Raw genomic sequence first — 17,888 nt, 5'->3', positions numbered from 1 at the left:
TTTCTGTTTGGGGTAGTGAACAGAGAGGTGTTTCACCATTCAGGGTTCAAAAGGTTTACGTGCACATTCAATTTTCACTAATAATTATCCACTTGCTTAAAACAAAAGTGTTCGCTGGCTGGGACCTTGTGTCCTGACCATATCCAGATTTCACTGCCACGCTCTGACTATTGGAACACAGCAGGATTTCCTGTGTATGCCTTAAAGCTCAATTAAATTTGACATCATATATAGCCTACTGTCAAAAAAGTCCTTTTAACAGTAACAGCAGGATGTTTCTCAGAATTTCCATTTATGGCCAGACAGGATGAGAAACGTACAGTGTGTTACTTCTGTACCATCCCCATTAAATATGAGGTTTTAGATTTGCTCTGTGACATTTAAGAGGCAGTTTTCAAGTGCCTCAGAGAAGACCAGCAAGTGGAAATCAGGGTTTGTCTATTTCTCCTTTGATTTCCACCATCTGAAGATTTGTCCCAGCATCAGGTTGTTTCTCTTCCCTTTAATATGTGCATACAGTGAATGCTACTCATTCTGGTAACTCAGGTTCTGGAGGACAGCAGCACACAAGCTGCTCTAGGGAAGGTCAGCTGTCCTGAACTCATGTCACTGAACAAACAGCTCTAACTCTTACAACTTCCTGCATCCTAATACAGCCGGGGATGACACAGGATGGTGTGAGGTTCAGAAATGAATGCAGGGAGTTCCGGCACGCAGGGGCTCTCCTTCTGCTGCTTCTGGTTTATTTCAGTTAAACATGAATGCTTTTTCCAAGGTTAAACTTTTAGAAGAATACTTGTTCTCTTGGTTAGAGAGAAACATTTCATATACCTCGTTTTTATAATTAGGTGCCGCCTTATGCTGATTTATGACTTATTTTAGCTTTAACTGGTCTGTGTTTCTGATGGCAAAAATGATAATCCATACTCCCATGTAAACTTCAAAGAACTGCTGATAATCCACTGTGCTTGATCCCAAGACCTGGCAGCAGAAATCTGGAGGAGAAAACAATGTGCTGTGTATGATGCTGCGAGGGCTGGAGCAGCTCTGCTCTGCAGCCAGGCTGAGAGAGCTGGGCTGGTTCAGCCAGGAGATGAGAAGGCTCCTGAAGGGGAGACCTAAGAGCAGCTCCAGTGCCTAAAGGGGCTGCAGGAAACCTGGAGAGGGGCTTGGGACAAGGGCCTGTAGGGACAGGACAAGGGGAATGGCTTGAACCTGCCAGAACAGGGGAGACTGAGATGAGCTCTTAGGCAGAAGCTGTTCCCTGTGAGGGTGCTGAGGCACTGGCACAGGTTGCCCAGAGAAGCTGTGGCTGCCCCATCCCTGGCAGTGCTCAAGGCCAGGTTGGATACAGGGCTTGGAGCAAGCTGCTCCAATGGAAAGGTGTCCCTGCCCATGGCAGGGGTTGGAACTGGATGAGCTTTAAGATCCCTTCCAACCCAAACCAGTCTGGGATTCCATGATTCTATGAGTAACACCATTGAAAACCTCCCCAGGTAACTGTGCTGTCACTCAGACCCCGAACAGCACCTCTAACATTGAACTCTCACAACCACTGATGAGACTAACAGTCTTCCCCACTGTTACCAGGATTCAGTGGAGACCACTGCTTTTGCCTGGGGGAGGAGTGAACCTTTACTTTCCCATTTGACAGTGTTCTCCTGCACGACTCCATTCACAGGGAACAAAAGGTTCACCATGAAAGAGTTAAAGCCAATCGCCTTTTCAAAAGCAACAGGCTTGATCATGCACTTGATGCTGTTTTACAAGGCCAGGTGAGCTCATTCATGAACATCAGTCAGTTCATTGCCAGCGCTCTGAACTCCCTCTCCTTTAACCTGAGATTTGAGTTGCATTCGTCTTGGGCTTAATCCTGTATTTAATTAAGTGAAGGTCAGGATGAGGGTCAACTAGACTAGTGAACTTAATCCAAGACCCATAGGTTATACAATAGCTGCTTTGGGGAGGCATAATTGTAGATAGGAATTGAGAGAAGAAAAGACAATATAATTGAACAAGTTATACGATAAAGGAGGAGGCGAAAAGCAGGAATTGCATTTTTTCAGACTGAGTGGCACTGGATGCATTATACAAGAACAGCCACTAGATAGCAGAACAGGCATGATGCTCTGCTCTTCTGTTGGGCCAAACACAAGACAAACAATACCTGTCCCAGCAAATACAGTGTGTGTAACAGGGTTCAGCTGGTACCACAGTTTCACAAAAGCGAGGGGTTTTTAAGATGCTATTCCACGCGTTGCTTCCTGCTGCTCTGATCTGACTGTGCATTTTCTCCCAGCAAGCTGAAAGAGGTGCTAATTTCCTGAACAAGTGATAAACTAAGAAAACCCCTTTCTGCACCCCTTTTTCCCCCTGCATCCCACTGCAGTTGGTCCCCTTCGGAAGCTACAGGAAGGCAATCTGTGACCCTCACAAGGGCCCCTTGCCACACAGTGTCAGGGTTTCTTTCCCCCAGTACTGACTAGCTAATGCCTAAATACTGGATTGAGCAGATCTCTGCTGGGCTTGGCTCCAGGGGATAACTGAGGAAGCCACTGAGGGTCACAACTTTAAGGTAAGGGGTAGTTCACCACAATCAGACTTCATGTGGTTCTTTATTGCTGGCCAGCAACCCTTCTCTGTGCATCTATCAGCCCAGCATCCTGCCACAGGTGGCTTCTATAGCCCATACTATCTGAGTGTCAAATTGACTAATCAGAATTAGTAAAACCCCTTACTTGACACTCCAGTTCAGTTTGGCAATGACAACATTTTCAAAAGGCTAATTTGGTTGGCCATAGGATATGGTCTGAATCAAACCCCAAACAGTAATTGCCTCCTGTATTCAAACTTAGAGGGAGTGCATCTTCGAACAGTTGGGTAAGGAGAATTTAAGTGGGTTCTCACCTAGATGCACCTCTGATGAAGCAGTAAAAAGCTGCAGTAGCATTGCACGGGTACAGATACCTCACAGTCTTGCTGTGAAAGTTTCATCCATAACCATGCTGAGTTTGAAGTTTTGTGGCTGTACATTTGCAAGGCCTAAATTACAAATCTCTTTTATAGAGCAAAAAGCCTTTGAGCACTGAGGGACTCATCCAGTCCCCAGGAGAAGGACAGATCTTCAGGAGAAGGCTGGAGCACTTCTGTAAGAGCAGGAAAAAGGTGTTCAGAGCAGTTACAGTGCCCCATGGTTTGTACCACACCGTGGCAGCCTCATGTAATGACTCACACCCTCGTCTCTAATTCCTATGCAGTGAGACCTGCTTGGGAAAGTCTGGAACTTAATTATGTAAAAACATTCCGAGATACCAATAGTAATTGATCCTCATTACAGATTCAATTTGTCTGCAATTGTTTTCACTAAATAACAGAGCTGATTTTTGGTTATAGCAGATGAGGGAAGGGGAGGGTGGAGACTTAAACAAGGATACACTTTCTAACTCAGCGCCTCAAGGGGAAAACAAGATTTTTCCAGGGAAAAAAAAGGAGATGTTTTAAAGTAATTAGCTCCTAGGCTGAGATATTTTCAGCCTGCTGTGAATTTTCATGACAGTGCTGTTAGACTGCTGAAAATACGGTTTCCTACCTTATCTGGCAGAATTTGAACTATGATATGCAAGTAATATTGCAGGAGCGCTAATTATGTATCTGTAGCTGTATATGCACATGGATATACATCCCTGGAAATGTTACACTGTCTCTTGCAATAACTGAGTCTTCTGTGCTCAGTGAAAGGATGAACTGCAGTGGACTGCCCAGCTCTTCACTGTTTTATCTGTTTAAAAATGAAAAGTAAAACAATGAATAAAGATGATATCCTTGTTTGAAGTGTGTTGTCCAGTGAGTAAGGGACCTGATGGATCTCAGAGAATGTGCTTGCAATGCCATTTCATTGTTTGACTCTGGACTAGGCACATTTGCTGTCTCAACCTTACCCTCCTAGGTTGCAAATTGGGGATAATGATGCTGAATTCATTTGCAAAATGCTTGGAAGTGGAGCCAGAATAAGACCAAATGCTCTTATTTGATATGAATTGTGTAATCTTATCTAGCAAGAAACAAGGCTGTGTTGGACTCTCTCAGATACTCAGCCCATTCAGTACTGAGCTGCAGCCCTATTGCCGAGAAGCACCTGCACTAACAGGACAGCATTCCCATACCCTCTGCCAAAAGCTCACCTTAGTCTCCACAGACATAAGTGATGATGCTCAGATACCCTTAGTCCTCAGCCCCTTTCCATGGCTTGAATCCCAAACCAATCATTCTGCACATGGAGTAGGAACCACAGCAACAGTTCAAGGTCAGAAGCTGCTGTCAAATGCAGTTACACCAAAGCCAGGCTGGATGTGGTTCTGGGCAAGCTCATCCATCTAGTTGCAGATGTCCCTGCTCACTGCAGGGAGGTTGGAACCAGATGACCTTTGAAGGTCCCTTCTAACACAAACCATTCTGTGATTCTATGCTGGTGGCCAGTATTTTGCAAGTATTTCACATTATTCACATGTTCCTGAAATCTTTCGAGGAACAGGAAGATTAAATACAATAATTATACTTTTTCACACAATAAGCAGAATCCAATTAAAGAAACAAATAGGTGCATCAGTCACAGCAGAGCCTTTCACCAAGAACAGCTTTCACACTATCCATACTTACCAGTTCATACGAAGTATAAGCCTGCACTATAAGCATCTCCAGCCTAAATGAGAGAACCGTAAGGAGGAAATAATACTGTCCTGCCTGTGCAATTAGAGAAGCTGACGCGTGAATCATTGTTATAACAAGTTTAATTATAAACATGATTAAATAGGCAATTAATGCATATTCTGCCCCGGATAAACAAAATTAAATTCCTGCAATATTATCATCTTCCACAAGGTTTATTATTAGATTACTGTAAGTCACGTGGTGCAGGAACATTTTCATGTCCTGTATTTGTTGAAAACAAGCACCAGCTTTTATTTCCACTTAACCAGATGGACAAAATTTGCTGCTCCTCTAAACCACCAAGATCTCTGGAAAAGCAGCATCCCATGCAGGCTTTCCAAGTTTACCCAATGACAACTCACCCCATCTATGTATGGTGATGGACAGAAATAAAGGATCCAAGTGTATGCGAGCCCTAGGCAGGCTACTCTCTTTGTGCTCTCCGCTGCCTGCCAAAGCTGCTGGTATGCTCCTAGAGTATCAAAACAAGAGCACGGCAGGGTCAAAGCTCTGGGGAATAAGTGCTTTGGATCCAGGGGTGGAACAACTCAATTACAAGCAAAATGCACAGGATTTCCTACTGAAAAATCAAACGGCTTTTTAGCGGGTGTATTTCACTTCCTGGCATGGGAACCTCCAGTGACAGCCTATGAAGAAAGGGAGGAAAACCTTCAACATGCATCAGACTTTTATCAGTGCAGCTCCAGAAAATTGTATAAACATGAAATATATATAAACAGCAATTTCTGTTTAGTCACTGGTGATCTGTAAGGAGACAGAGAAAATGCCAAATGTCCCTCTCTCTGGAAATCAGGTTCTTGTAAGAAACCTCCAGTTAGGAATGTAGAACCATAAACTAGTTTTAGGAAACCCTGCAGCTCTGGTTTTCAAATGAAGAAACTGGTAACAAGAAACTGATTGATAACCAACTCCAGGAGGACTTAAGCTTTTGTTTGCAGCACAGTTCCTGTCCATTTTCACTTTGGCTTTCCTTGAGGACATCATTTGTTTTCCCAAGTGCCTAAGGAATTGAAAATTCTATACATTTTTCCCATGCATCCGCGCCAACTGGGATGGGATTTGGGATTTCTCACCACTCACGGATTTAAAGGTCTCCAGTAAAGGTGTAAGGGGGCTACACATATTCTTTAATTGTCTTTTCCCCAGCCTACACCTGTATGTGCAAAGATTTGGGGGCAATTGCTGAAAAAGAGGGAGCTGCTACAGCCACATGTAGCTGTAGTATCACACCCAGTGTCATTATTCCTGACTGTTGAGATAGCCTAGATTCTCTCTCTGTAGCTGTTATTATTGCTTTGTGACTCCAGAAAGAATCCAAAGTAAATTGATATACCAGCCATGTGCATAAATCTGCCTCAGCAGAAATGGATTCAGTGAATTTTCTGCAATAGTGGAGTCTACCTCTCTGCCCGTGGACATTGTTCATTGTATACTCAGCTTTTGGAAAATCAGCAGCATTTATATAAGGCAGGCTGTTCTGCCATGCAGTTAACATCTTTAGCAGTGATGGAATAAGCAAACAGCTGGGTCATGGAGTCCAGGGAAAATCTCAATTTGGATAAGAAATTGCCACAAGTAATTTTAGCCCTGCACTGCCACAGTCCCTTATTCTTTCATGAATGAGGCAATCTTCATCTAATACAGCATGGCATTCATATCTCACAGGACACGTAATGATGTTCATAACATAAGAAATTTTGTGTCTCTATTCGCAGCTGTTAGTGATGCTGCAGTGTGTAAATTCTCAGGTAGATGATACAGGCAAATTACAGCTTTCCCCCAAATAAAAGTGAGGACCAGATGCAACTTTGCTTATCAACAGACTCTGTCAGAGAGCAACATAGCAGCATTGGGCTTGACTGGACTGTCCGTCCATACCAGCAAGGATTTTTATGCTGGGCACTGGAAATGTAGGTATGTAATATCCTGACTTGTGCTGATCAGTGTAACATGTCAGAATTAAGATCAGAAGGAGAGTGGCCCTGCTTTAGACACAGCATATGCTAATGTCTGTGCTGAGCAGTAGCATTATATGACTCCAGCATGATGTAGGCATTAGCACCAAGCCTAATGCTGACCTGCCATACAGGGATGAGTTTTAGGATGCAATTGTAGCCTTGCTGGCCACTACTGGGCTTCAGGCAAATAGCATTTACTGATTGAATGGTCCTGCATTAGGCATGTGTACAAACTTACACCAGTAATGGCTGCAAGACCAGGCACATATTATTTTGTGAAAAGAAGTAGGTGCCATACTAAGAGATGCCTCCCAGATGTAGAAGACAGACAAGCATAGCCCTGACACATGAGAAAACCTGCGTCCCCTACAAACCACATGTGCTTAGTGAGCCCTTTATCACATTGTCAAAATGAGCCCCAGCTTGAGCTTTCTGATGTCAATATAACATTAACTTGTCTTGGGTCCACCTTACCTATTAAAGAACAGAATTCCCTGAGACATAAGCACACTGAAAAGCCAGCTGAGTCCCCAAATGCTGTTCCTCAAAACTAACAGGTGTCCTTTTCTCTTATTTATAATTGGACTTTTTGGCATTCTGGTCAATGTTCCCTAATATATTTTGGAAAACAATCAATCCTGGTAACATGAGACCTTGCTACAGTATTTCACTGTTAAATCTTTGCTGAGATTTGAGAAGACCTGAGTTTGCGTGCTGAATTATGGGGTGTGCTGATGGATGATTTTGCTCCCCTTTGCTTTTCCATCACTGAATAAGCACACAGGGAAAATCTCTGATGAGTCAGATTCCTACTGTGTCTGTATTTGGATGCTCTAGGACCCTGTGTACTCCCAATAGATTTTAATCTTTGAAAGGAAATTATTATCTGCAATTAGAAAACACTTATGTTTTATTTTGTAATGTTTCATTTTCTTAAAAATACAATTTTTACTTTAATGAGTTTTCTTTAAAAAAAGCAAACTTTGGCATGGGAAAATAATTTTAGTGCAATTAACCAAAAAAAAAACCAAAACAACAAAAAACCCTGACGATTTTCTTGTACAAAAGTTGTGTTTATAATTTAAAACTTTTTTACTAATTTCATACACAACTCACAAGAGCAGAAATATTCTCTGAAGCATTTTTCCATTGAAAAAATCCCCTCCATTTTCCCTGGAAATGTATGGGAAAAGCCTTCCCTTTTGAAAATTTCATTAAAATCCTTGCATTTAACATTACTTGTTGATTGCACATCCAGATACTTCATAGAATCATAGAATAGTTAGGATTGGAAAGGACCTCAAGATCATCCAGTTCCAACCCCCCTGCCATGGCCAGGGACACCTCACACTAAACCATGTCACCCAAGGCTTCATCCATCCTGGCCTTGAACACTGCCAGGGATGGAGCATTCACAACCTCCCTGGACAACCCATTCCAGTACCTCACCACCCTCACAGTAAAGAATTTCTTCCTTATATCCAATCTAAACCTCTGCTGTCTAAGTTTCAACCCGTTACCCCTTGTCCTATCACTACAACTCCCCTGCCATGGGCAGGGACACCTGACCCTAGACTATGTAGCCCAAAGCTCTGTCCAACCTGGCTTTGAACACTGACAGGGATGGAGCATATTATTGCTACTGTGCCTTCCTGGAAAGCAATAAGGGTATTTCTGATATAGTCAATAATTCAGTATTCAGGAACTTCCTGAAGTTGTCTGAAATTCCATGTTAATGGGAAGCATTTGGAAGTTTAAAAGAAAGCAAACTTGGAAAATTTCAGTATCTCATATATATTCTTAAAGACCTATTGAGGCATTTTTATATAATAGTGGGTTAAACATTGTTGAGGTCTTAATCTCACAAAGGCATAATGAGGCAGCAAAGAGTTATCCAAGACTCTGCATTAACAATGATTAAAAACTGTGAAATTGTATTTAATAGTTTATAGTCTAAGTTTTAACTCTAAGATCGTGGACAATAATTCTTTTTGATTATTTTTTTTCCAATTTAACAGTACTATCCTTCAAGGACCAGAGGAGCATAATTCTAATGATTTTCCTCTCTATTTCTGAGAATATTATGCTGCTTTAACAGAATATCCTAAATGAACATAACTCCTTCTGTCACAGACTGCCCAAGCCTTTTACTCCAAGCTGACCTGCAAGACCAACAGTAAGCTTTTATTCCTCTAAAGGGCTTTATGATGTCAAGGACTAATAATAATATGTTGGGTTTGGTTTACCCTAAGCATTTTGGCCATTTGCAGGGTCCTTCAAGTTCAGTCATTCATGCTGGAGCTTGATCATAGCATGGCTACTAAAATGTAACATTACTGAGAAAATAGCATGCATTCTTTCCAAACCTGTACCCCATATCTTAGCTTCACATATTCACTGGCATTTGATGTAAAAATTAGGATATATATGTGTATATATATATAAACTTCAATTTTGCTTTTATTCTTGAAAGTTATGCAAAACCTGCATAGCCCAGAAGACTAGTTGCCAGCTGTAATATAAAGAAGGATACTATGGAAACTGAGAACTGGTTATGGCAGATATCCTGTCAAAGGAATGATTTATAATCTAGAAATACAAGCAGTAAGAGAGGCCCACCAGCTAGACCTGTATCATCTGAAGCAATCAAATCCTGCAAATATAAAGCAATTTAGTATTAGCATTTCCAAGTGCTCCCCACAATAAGGACTCTTGTATGCCAAAGTTTAATATTCAGAGCAGAAACCACAAACTCTAACAGCCACTTCTGGTCAAGATAGCTAATAACAGTTCCCAGGCAATGGCACAGTTGTAATAGTATTGCACAAAGCAGCTGGGGATTTACTTGTATGTCAGCTTTACATCTGAGAACTAGAAAACGATGGTGGGTCAGACATCCATTTGCTTTATGTATTGATATAATTTCATCAGAATTTATGATGTGGGAATTATTGCACTGGCAAGAAATGTAATCTAACCTTCATCTCGCGCAATGTAGTACCAATATTATGGTTTTGAGAGAAATACACTGACTTGTTGAATCAGATTATTCCATGTGCATTCCTAATGGATTTCAATATTCCCTTGGATAAGCCAGTGCTATTTGCTTTGTATTTATTACATTAAAAAAAAACCCACCTCTAGAGAAGATAAAACCTCTTCTGACACCATATATTCTTCCATTTTGCAAACTACAAACATACATTTGTTCATTAATTTTAATGTCTAAACTTTTCCCTGGGTAACAGTCACTGCATTTACTCAACTACCTTTATTCCAACTACACACTTGAAATGTATAAAGAATTTTAAGTGTGTTGACAACTGTAGGCTTTACTCCTTCCTCTCCTGGATTAGGCAGCTTGTCCTTGCATACCTGTGATGATCGCATGGGGTAATTATTAGTGCTGGGATTTTCCCAAATGCCAGGGTATGCCACTAGTAATAGGTGATATTTGGGATACTCTTTATTATGGAACTTCTAACATAACAGAACTACAGGGAATTTTATCAAGAGATAAAACCTGGATCAGTCCCAAGGCTACTTTATATCACGAGTAAAGAATGGGGAAAATAACAGCAACAATGATTTATATAAAAAGAGAGGGAGATCTAGACCATCAAACAGATCTGAAAAGACATTAAAAGTCCCATGAACTTCAGTCCCTGCCCTATAGTTTGATTACCCCCAAGAATGGTTGTTATTTTCAACTCCATTCCTACGATTGCTAAGCTACCTCCTCCCAAGCTGTCATTTGCCAATAAAAAATACTTTCATGTGCCCCAAAGAGGATTCATTTCTGCTGGTGTAAGTGAACATCATATGCTGGAGCTCTTGAGATCCCTGAAACACCTCCTGGTCAGGAAACCCTCTGAGCAAGTCAGGCCAGCTGGAAATGGATTTGCAAGTACCAAGCGCACTATGTACCTGTCAGCTCACTTCAGCACCTTGCTCATTCCTTCCTAAGTCTCAAAAAAAGGCAGGGATTCTCCACTAAAGTACAGTTTCCATTTGCAAAACTGGAAACAAAGCTTTAAAGAAGTGAAGCAAGAAAAGCATCTCTTTTTGCAGGTGGAGCTTTATCCTCAGCTGTTATGCCATAATTTCTGTGCAGGCAGTGAGGAAACAGTGTGAACAGTAAATGAATACTGAAGGTGAAGGGCAGCATCCTAGATAGCATACTAGCTTACTGTATTACCCTTCTCCTCCCTCACAATACATCACTTACACTCCATGTTAATCCATAGCTACTGAGTAGAAATGGTTCCTTTCCCACCCCATTTAGAAAGCTCTTTGGTCTTCTGGCTTTTAAGCTAGCAAATTGCTTTATATTCCTGCTTCATTTTATTGTCCTTCCCTCCCGCTGTGATGATCAGACAAGACAGAATAGGTTAGTATACCAATAGAAATGCAAACCACTGTGCATAATACGTAAATATTGATATTAGGAATGGGGAGACTCCACACACTATTAGTTCCAGGGTACTCAGTCATGTCCAGGCACTTCTGTAGACAAACATATGAAGAAGAAACAAGATATTTAGGTGCTTCTTTTGCTTGCTTGGTTTTTTAAAACAAACAAAACCTCAAATCAACCAAAAAAGCAACAACAAAAAAGCCCAAAACTCTCTCAAATCTTCAATAATGAAGATTCAACAACTTCCCAAGCAACCTAATTTCTTGCTGTCATAGTTTTCCTGATGAATACAGCTATATAGGACACATAGCTACACTTTAAATCCATTATTTCTGGAACAATCCAAGATAGCCATGGAAAACATATGGTCCTTATACAGCTTAATTCCTTTTGCTGTACTTGGTAGCAAGTCGGTATACAGAAGGTAACAGTGAGTTAGTGCCACTTATTCTTGTCCTGTTTTGAAATGGGTGTTTAGAAGAAAGAGTTTTTCACTGTAATGTTAGGAAAGACGTACACCAGTGATTTCTTCTCATACTCAAACCATTCTCAGACTCATACCATTGCAGAATGACCATCCTGACACAAACTGTGGCTCTCTATACAGAGCCACCTTTTTCTTATGTCCTAAACAGATCATAGAGGGGATACGTGTGAGCACCCAGGTTGAGGGCTTCTATTGAACAGACACACTATGCCAATGGATGAGATGAACATATCCAGTTAGCGCTTTACCCTTATTAAGTGGCAAAGCTGTTATTACAGAAGCAGAAGCTGTGAATGAGATAGATAGGAGATGTTTCCAAGTACAGCATTCCCTGGGTACAGGTGGCAGTGTTTCAGAACATAAGTATGGTGTCTCCTGAGATGGTCATCGCTTTTGCACTCACCTATTTGTTTATCATCCTTTGATGTTCATTGAAAAATGACATTATGTAATGATGCAGAAGCAACTGTAACACACTGAACCCTCCTAGGGTTTGATTGGATAGTTTCCTGCTTGATTCATCACACAAAGTCTCTTTCTGTTTGCACCTGAAACACACATATGTAGCAAATACTAGCATCCAGTACTAAGGAGTATTGTTTTGGTAAGATTTTCCCTGGGTGGAAAAGCTCTGTGTTACGAAGCCCACTTGCCTAAATCATGGCTAATATTAAATATTGCCCTTGGAAAAGGTTTCAGCCCAAAATGAAGGGAAAAACATAACGGTATAGGTTGAACATGCAGTCACATGAGTGCATCTGTCTGTTTTACAGAGGCAAGGTTGAGGTGTTACCTAAAAGCGTTCCTTTCAAAGCAGTGTAGTGAAGCCTGAAGGAGCACTATTTTAAAACAAATCAGTCAGCATTTTATTGGTGTCGGCCCAGCTTTGTACTAAAGACTCAGATTAATGTTAAATCAGAGCTCAGGAATTATTCATGAGATCTCATACAATGTAATTGCTGATTTTGGCATCAATAGTCTGTATCCCTTTATTTCCTAGATTAGCTTCCCTTCCTGAACTACTGTATGTCATGACAGAGACAATGATTTTATATGACATATTTAGGAAAGAGGGATCCACCTATTTTACATAAAAGAACATCTGAGGAATATGCCCTTATTGCTGAGATGTCAGTCTGTGCTGACACATTCCTGTGAGAGGCAGAGCCTGCTGGGAGAGCAGAGAGCACAGCACCAAATGTTTCCTTTCAAACTGTTGAGTGAATGGTTAGTTTTATTCCAAACCTTTATAACAACTAATGAAATTACCCTTCACCTATCTTTGAGGATTAGCATTAATGCTCAGAACAAACTGCATGACTACTAATCTCTTAATGTCCCTAAAGATATGTACAAAATGAAATCTATAAATAATAAATGAAATCCAACTTTTTCTAGAAACACTAAGTCATCCTGCTCTTTCCCTCTCTGAGAGCTGTGTGCTCTTGTGTGAGGTTGAGCTGATACAGGGAGCTGGAGAAAGGTGCCTTTGAAAATGCAAGTTGACGAGCTCCATGCTTTGGGAATCCACCATGTTTATTTTCCTCTAAAAAACTGCCTTTTCTTTCTTCAGCAGCTTGTTTACATCTAAATATCTTCAGCCTCTCCCCTCTCATTCCTTCGTGCTCCAAACATGAGTACCAATGGGTGAGCAATGAGAGCAGGAACCCCTGAAGACACAGAGTATTTCACACGCAGGTGGCTGCATCCTATAGCTGCCAGAAAAGGAACACTACTGCATGTGCCATTTCCCCACATCCAAATTTTCATGCAAACTAAAGCCAAACCACAAATCAGACTTAAATTCTCCAAGAAATTGTTAAAATTAATCAGAATTCATTGCATGTGCTACAAGCAAAAGAGTTTCCCAAGTGAGAAACCCAACTGTTCTCTTAGCTGGAATGCAAAACCAGTGTTTTTCTAACTGATGATACTGGAGGGAATAGTCATTATGATTTTCCAGTGCCTTCAGCCCACCCATTGCACTTCCCTTGCTTATAGAGACTTGCACTTGTATACTTGCGGATTTTAGTATCTACTTTGAAAGATGTGCTTTTTAGGCTGTAGGAAATTACAGATCTTGAATTTAATAGTGAAAGATTTCCTGGGAGAGCTGGTCTCTGACCTCCATCCCTGGGGTGTTTGTTTGCCTGACAAGCAAACCTGAAGTGTATTTATCACACTTGCACATATTTTACAATATAGCACACACAGAAAATATATAAATAACTGTTTCTGAAAGACTCTGGCATCATCACTTTGAACTGATTGCAATGATCCAATTTGAGACAGACCTGGGTCTGATTAAATTTGCCCACATTTTCAAGCCCCTGTCATTGCAGGCCTGACACAGTCTGCCCAAGGGTTCTTCTCAGGTCATTATTTGATTTACATTTTCTCTATTTCTAATACATCTTTATTCAAGGAAATATTTCAGGACAAAGATTTTGCTCTCTTCAAGGACTAACTCATGGAAGGCTAAGATTCAAGTCCAAAAGCATCTTTAGTTATTAAATTGCCTAACTCTGTCCTGGGTTCAGCAGTAGCAGTCATTTTTCTCCTTCTTAGCAGCTGGTGCAGCACTGTGCTTTTGACTTTCAGCCTGGGAACAGTGCTGATAACACCAATGGTTTTAGTTGGTGCTCAGTAATATTTACTCTGACCAAGGACTTTGTGACTCTCATGCTCTGCCAGGGAGGAGGGGAAGCCGGGAGGAAGCAGAGACAGGACACCTGACCCAAACTAGCCAAAGAGGTATTCCATACCATAGCACTTCTGAGCCCTCACAGCAAAATTCAGAAATCTAAGCTAGGCATTTAGGCTTCACATCCAAAGAAGCAGAATTACATGCCTTGTGGAAGGAATGCATAAAACCAGTAAGGCAAGTGATGAGTCTCCAGAGTTGGCAAAAGAAGCATGAGTTTATCCTAAATCTTTCCTTGTGCCAAGTGGGAAAGACACTTTGCTATTACTGTCAAAGAAAGTGATCCCATCATCACTGTATTTTGGGGAGGCTGCTCTAAGCAGGTAAGAGTAGGGTGTTACCATCATCACCTTGCTCCCTCTAAAACCAACATCCCCCACTACATTGTACAGATCTGGCTTGATACTTAAGTCTACTGGGTCAATTCTCTCAAATAACAAATGTGGAGAAGCACCAATCTACAGATCCCAGTAGGGACTGGACATTAGCTGAGGACTGACAAAAATCAGTATTCTGTTCATGCAGCAAAGCAGCATTTTTTGAACACCAGCAACTGACACCATATAGACACCCACTGGAGTTCATATTACATTAAAGTTAGGCAATAGTGGTATAAATGATACAAGATTGCTTCACTTCCTCATGAAAATCTGGTTCCTTTGATTCTGCAAATGTGACCATGGGACTAGAAAACACTAGAGCTGCTGGTTCAGACCTAGTTTTGTAATAGAGCCTGTCCCAAAATCTCTTTTGCTTTCAGCTGCATTTGGATGCTTAAGGCATCAGAAACCTAAAACCCCGTTGAGCAGGGTTTGTATAAATTGTTCTAAGAAAATTCTATGAGAGCGTATTGAGCATATTTTGTGGATAACAGTATATGCTCATACAAAGCACATATACCAGAAAACCACAAAATGGTTTTTAAAAATACTTCCCAAGCACTGAAAAGCTTGAAAGCCAAATAGCGATTTTGTTAAAATAGAACAAACCTATTTCTGAAAGTCTCCCATAGGTGTTGAGTGGAGCTTTAAGGATCCAGAACCCAGAAAAGCAATAGCACTTATTTTTCTGCTCACAATTTTACAGTGGCTCAATGTACAGTTTTCTAACTTTACCAAAATGTATAAATTAATAACACAAAATAAAAATAGTATGATCCAAATTACCTCAAGGCTGAGACACCATGTGCCTAATTCCAGCCCAATTTTCATGGCTGTGTTATCTGAGCCTGCATATTTATAATGGAATTACTGACAAGCCTTTTTTCCTAAGGAGACCCTCCTGCTTTAAAGCCCAGTATAAATATAGTCGGACAAATTTGATATGCAGGAAAACAAACATCAATAAAGATTTTGATACACAGAATAATATAGAAATGACAACATATTTTTGACTCCGTACAAAGACATGCATTCATCTGCAAATGATTACATTTCTATCTGTGGCAGAATGGTAGTGTGGGGCATACGAATCTCACCTTCAAAAGATATTCTTTCGTTCTACACAAAAACGCCGGCAAGCACAGGAAACTTCAATCAATGTCTTATATTCGAAAACTATGACACTGTCAAACTGGTGTCATTAAAGCTAACTAACCATATTAAACGAATATTAAAATATAGGTTTCTTTGCATAACATAATGAGTAAAACTGCTTTTAAGTTTTTCCCTATGCTTTGAGGTGTAGGTGGCATTTTCATTCCAAAACTTTGAAGTCAGAACAAAATGTACAGGTAGAGGGTACTAGATCAAATAATAATCAACTTCAAAAAGCATTTTGGCTGTTAGATGTCCCAAGGCTAATTTCCTCTAGACATTTTAAATGTAAATGTCTAAACTCATTTAAAAATTGTAAATTGGTCTAGGTTCAATCAAAAACCATCCTGACACAGAACAGGGAGACTGGGCTAATTGTCATTTGTTTGTCAAATGAATTCCATTTGGAAAGCAATGAAACCTCCAAGCTAATTCTTTTAAGGTGAGCTGGTAGTTGTATTATCAGTTAAATGCAGTAAAATGGATAATCACATGATGATAATGAAAACTGAACCTATGTTAGCACTCAGGCTTAGTCTGCCACAGGGCATATAGTGATGGAACTTAAGTACTGTAATGTTCCATTGGGCACAATGGCACCAAGTCTGCTCTTTAGCCTTACAGACACTTTCTTTGCATTTTAAAAAACTTTATCAAAGCACCGTGGCAATGTAGAAAATGTCAAAGTGAAATGCACTGTAGGCAAATTGAGATTTCATTAAGTTTAAATTTATTGCTTTTGACTGATGTATTACCATGCTTGTTAAGAACCAGTAATTTGGAATATCTGCCTGCCTGGTAAAACAGCTTTGTCTCCTTGCGTAAGACTTTCTCTGGACTTTGAAAGACCCCAGTAATTCAAAAAAGTGTTATTTTTCTAAAGAACAACTTCAAATGTTTTCAGGTCGCTGATCCAGTGGATCAAGAGACTCCCGTGTGTGTCCCAAGCATGTTGTTGGTGCACTCGGTAGAGAAGTTACAGCACTAATAGGTTATTTCTTTGCCCTGGTATAACATTGCACTCGCTGACAACAGAACCTTGGGAAGCACTTAACAATTCTGCTTGTTCTGCCTCTCTCTGAACATTTATGTTGGAAGTAAATGAAAGTGTTTGTGAGAGATAAGGAATCCAACAAACTGGTGGGAGACTGTGCAGTTGCATGCTTTTTATATAAATATAAATATATATATACATACACATAAATTGTGTGCATATGTGAGTTTGTGCATGGGTATACAGATAGACAAAGCAAAGATACAGCTGAATCTGTATCATGGCAGAATAAGTACAGCTATTCTCTGTGTTCCACAATATATGTTGTTTAGTTTGCAGGCTTCAGCTATGGCAAAAGCTATGTTTGAGATGTTGACATAAAATCTCTTAATGTACTCTGGTGCTTTTCTTACCTTCAGGAAAGGATTGAATCAATAGTGCAGGACTAGCACAATTTCTGCCTGATGAGGAAGGTTAGGCCTTCAGGAAGGATTACTGCCCTTGGAGAGAGACCTGGATTGAATTGACTATATTCCAGATAGATTTATTTACACTAGGTGCCAGGGTTTTATGGCAGAAGTGACAAAGTTTGTGAAACCCAGGAATGCATTATCATGTTATCTTCTATCTTAGATGGACAGTCAATATGAACAGACTGCAGACACACCTGTCCCAGTATCCAGCTCACCATGAAATGAAATGGAAACAATAAAAGTCTTTGAACAAACAACAGACATTTGAGTCTGTGGGTTTAAACAAGGGGATTGTAGAATTCAAATGGGTTTCCCCTAGTGCTGCCAAGGCAGCCATATCTGTGTTGGTGCCAACCCTGAGAGTCGCACAACAAAGCTTGACTTGTGTCTACCTATGTGCTTTCATCCCCCAGTGCATATAGGTACTGCTTCCCAGGCTGGGGGGGGAGCTGAGGGAGAGAAGAGAGTTTTAAGCTATACCTATTTTACCTACACTGTCAATGAAGTTGAGAACCGAAGAGAAAGTGAGGTGTGGGATTCTATGAATTTAAATTGCATTTTGTTTTTACCATTGAAAATTAACATGCTGAAG

This window comes from Melopsittacus undulatus, chromosome 4 (assembly GCF_012275295.1).
Source record: "Melopsittacus undulatus isolate bMelUnd1 chromosome 4, bMelUnd1.mat.Z, whole genome shotgun sequence".
Taxonomy (NCBI): Eukaryota; Metazoa; Chordata; class Aves; order Psittaciformes; family Psittaculidae; genus Melopsittacus; species Melopsittacus undulatus.
Note: the sequence above shows the minus strand (reverse complement) of the source record.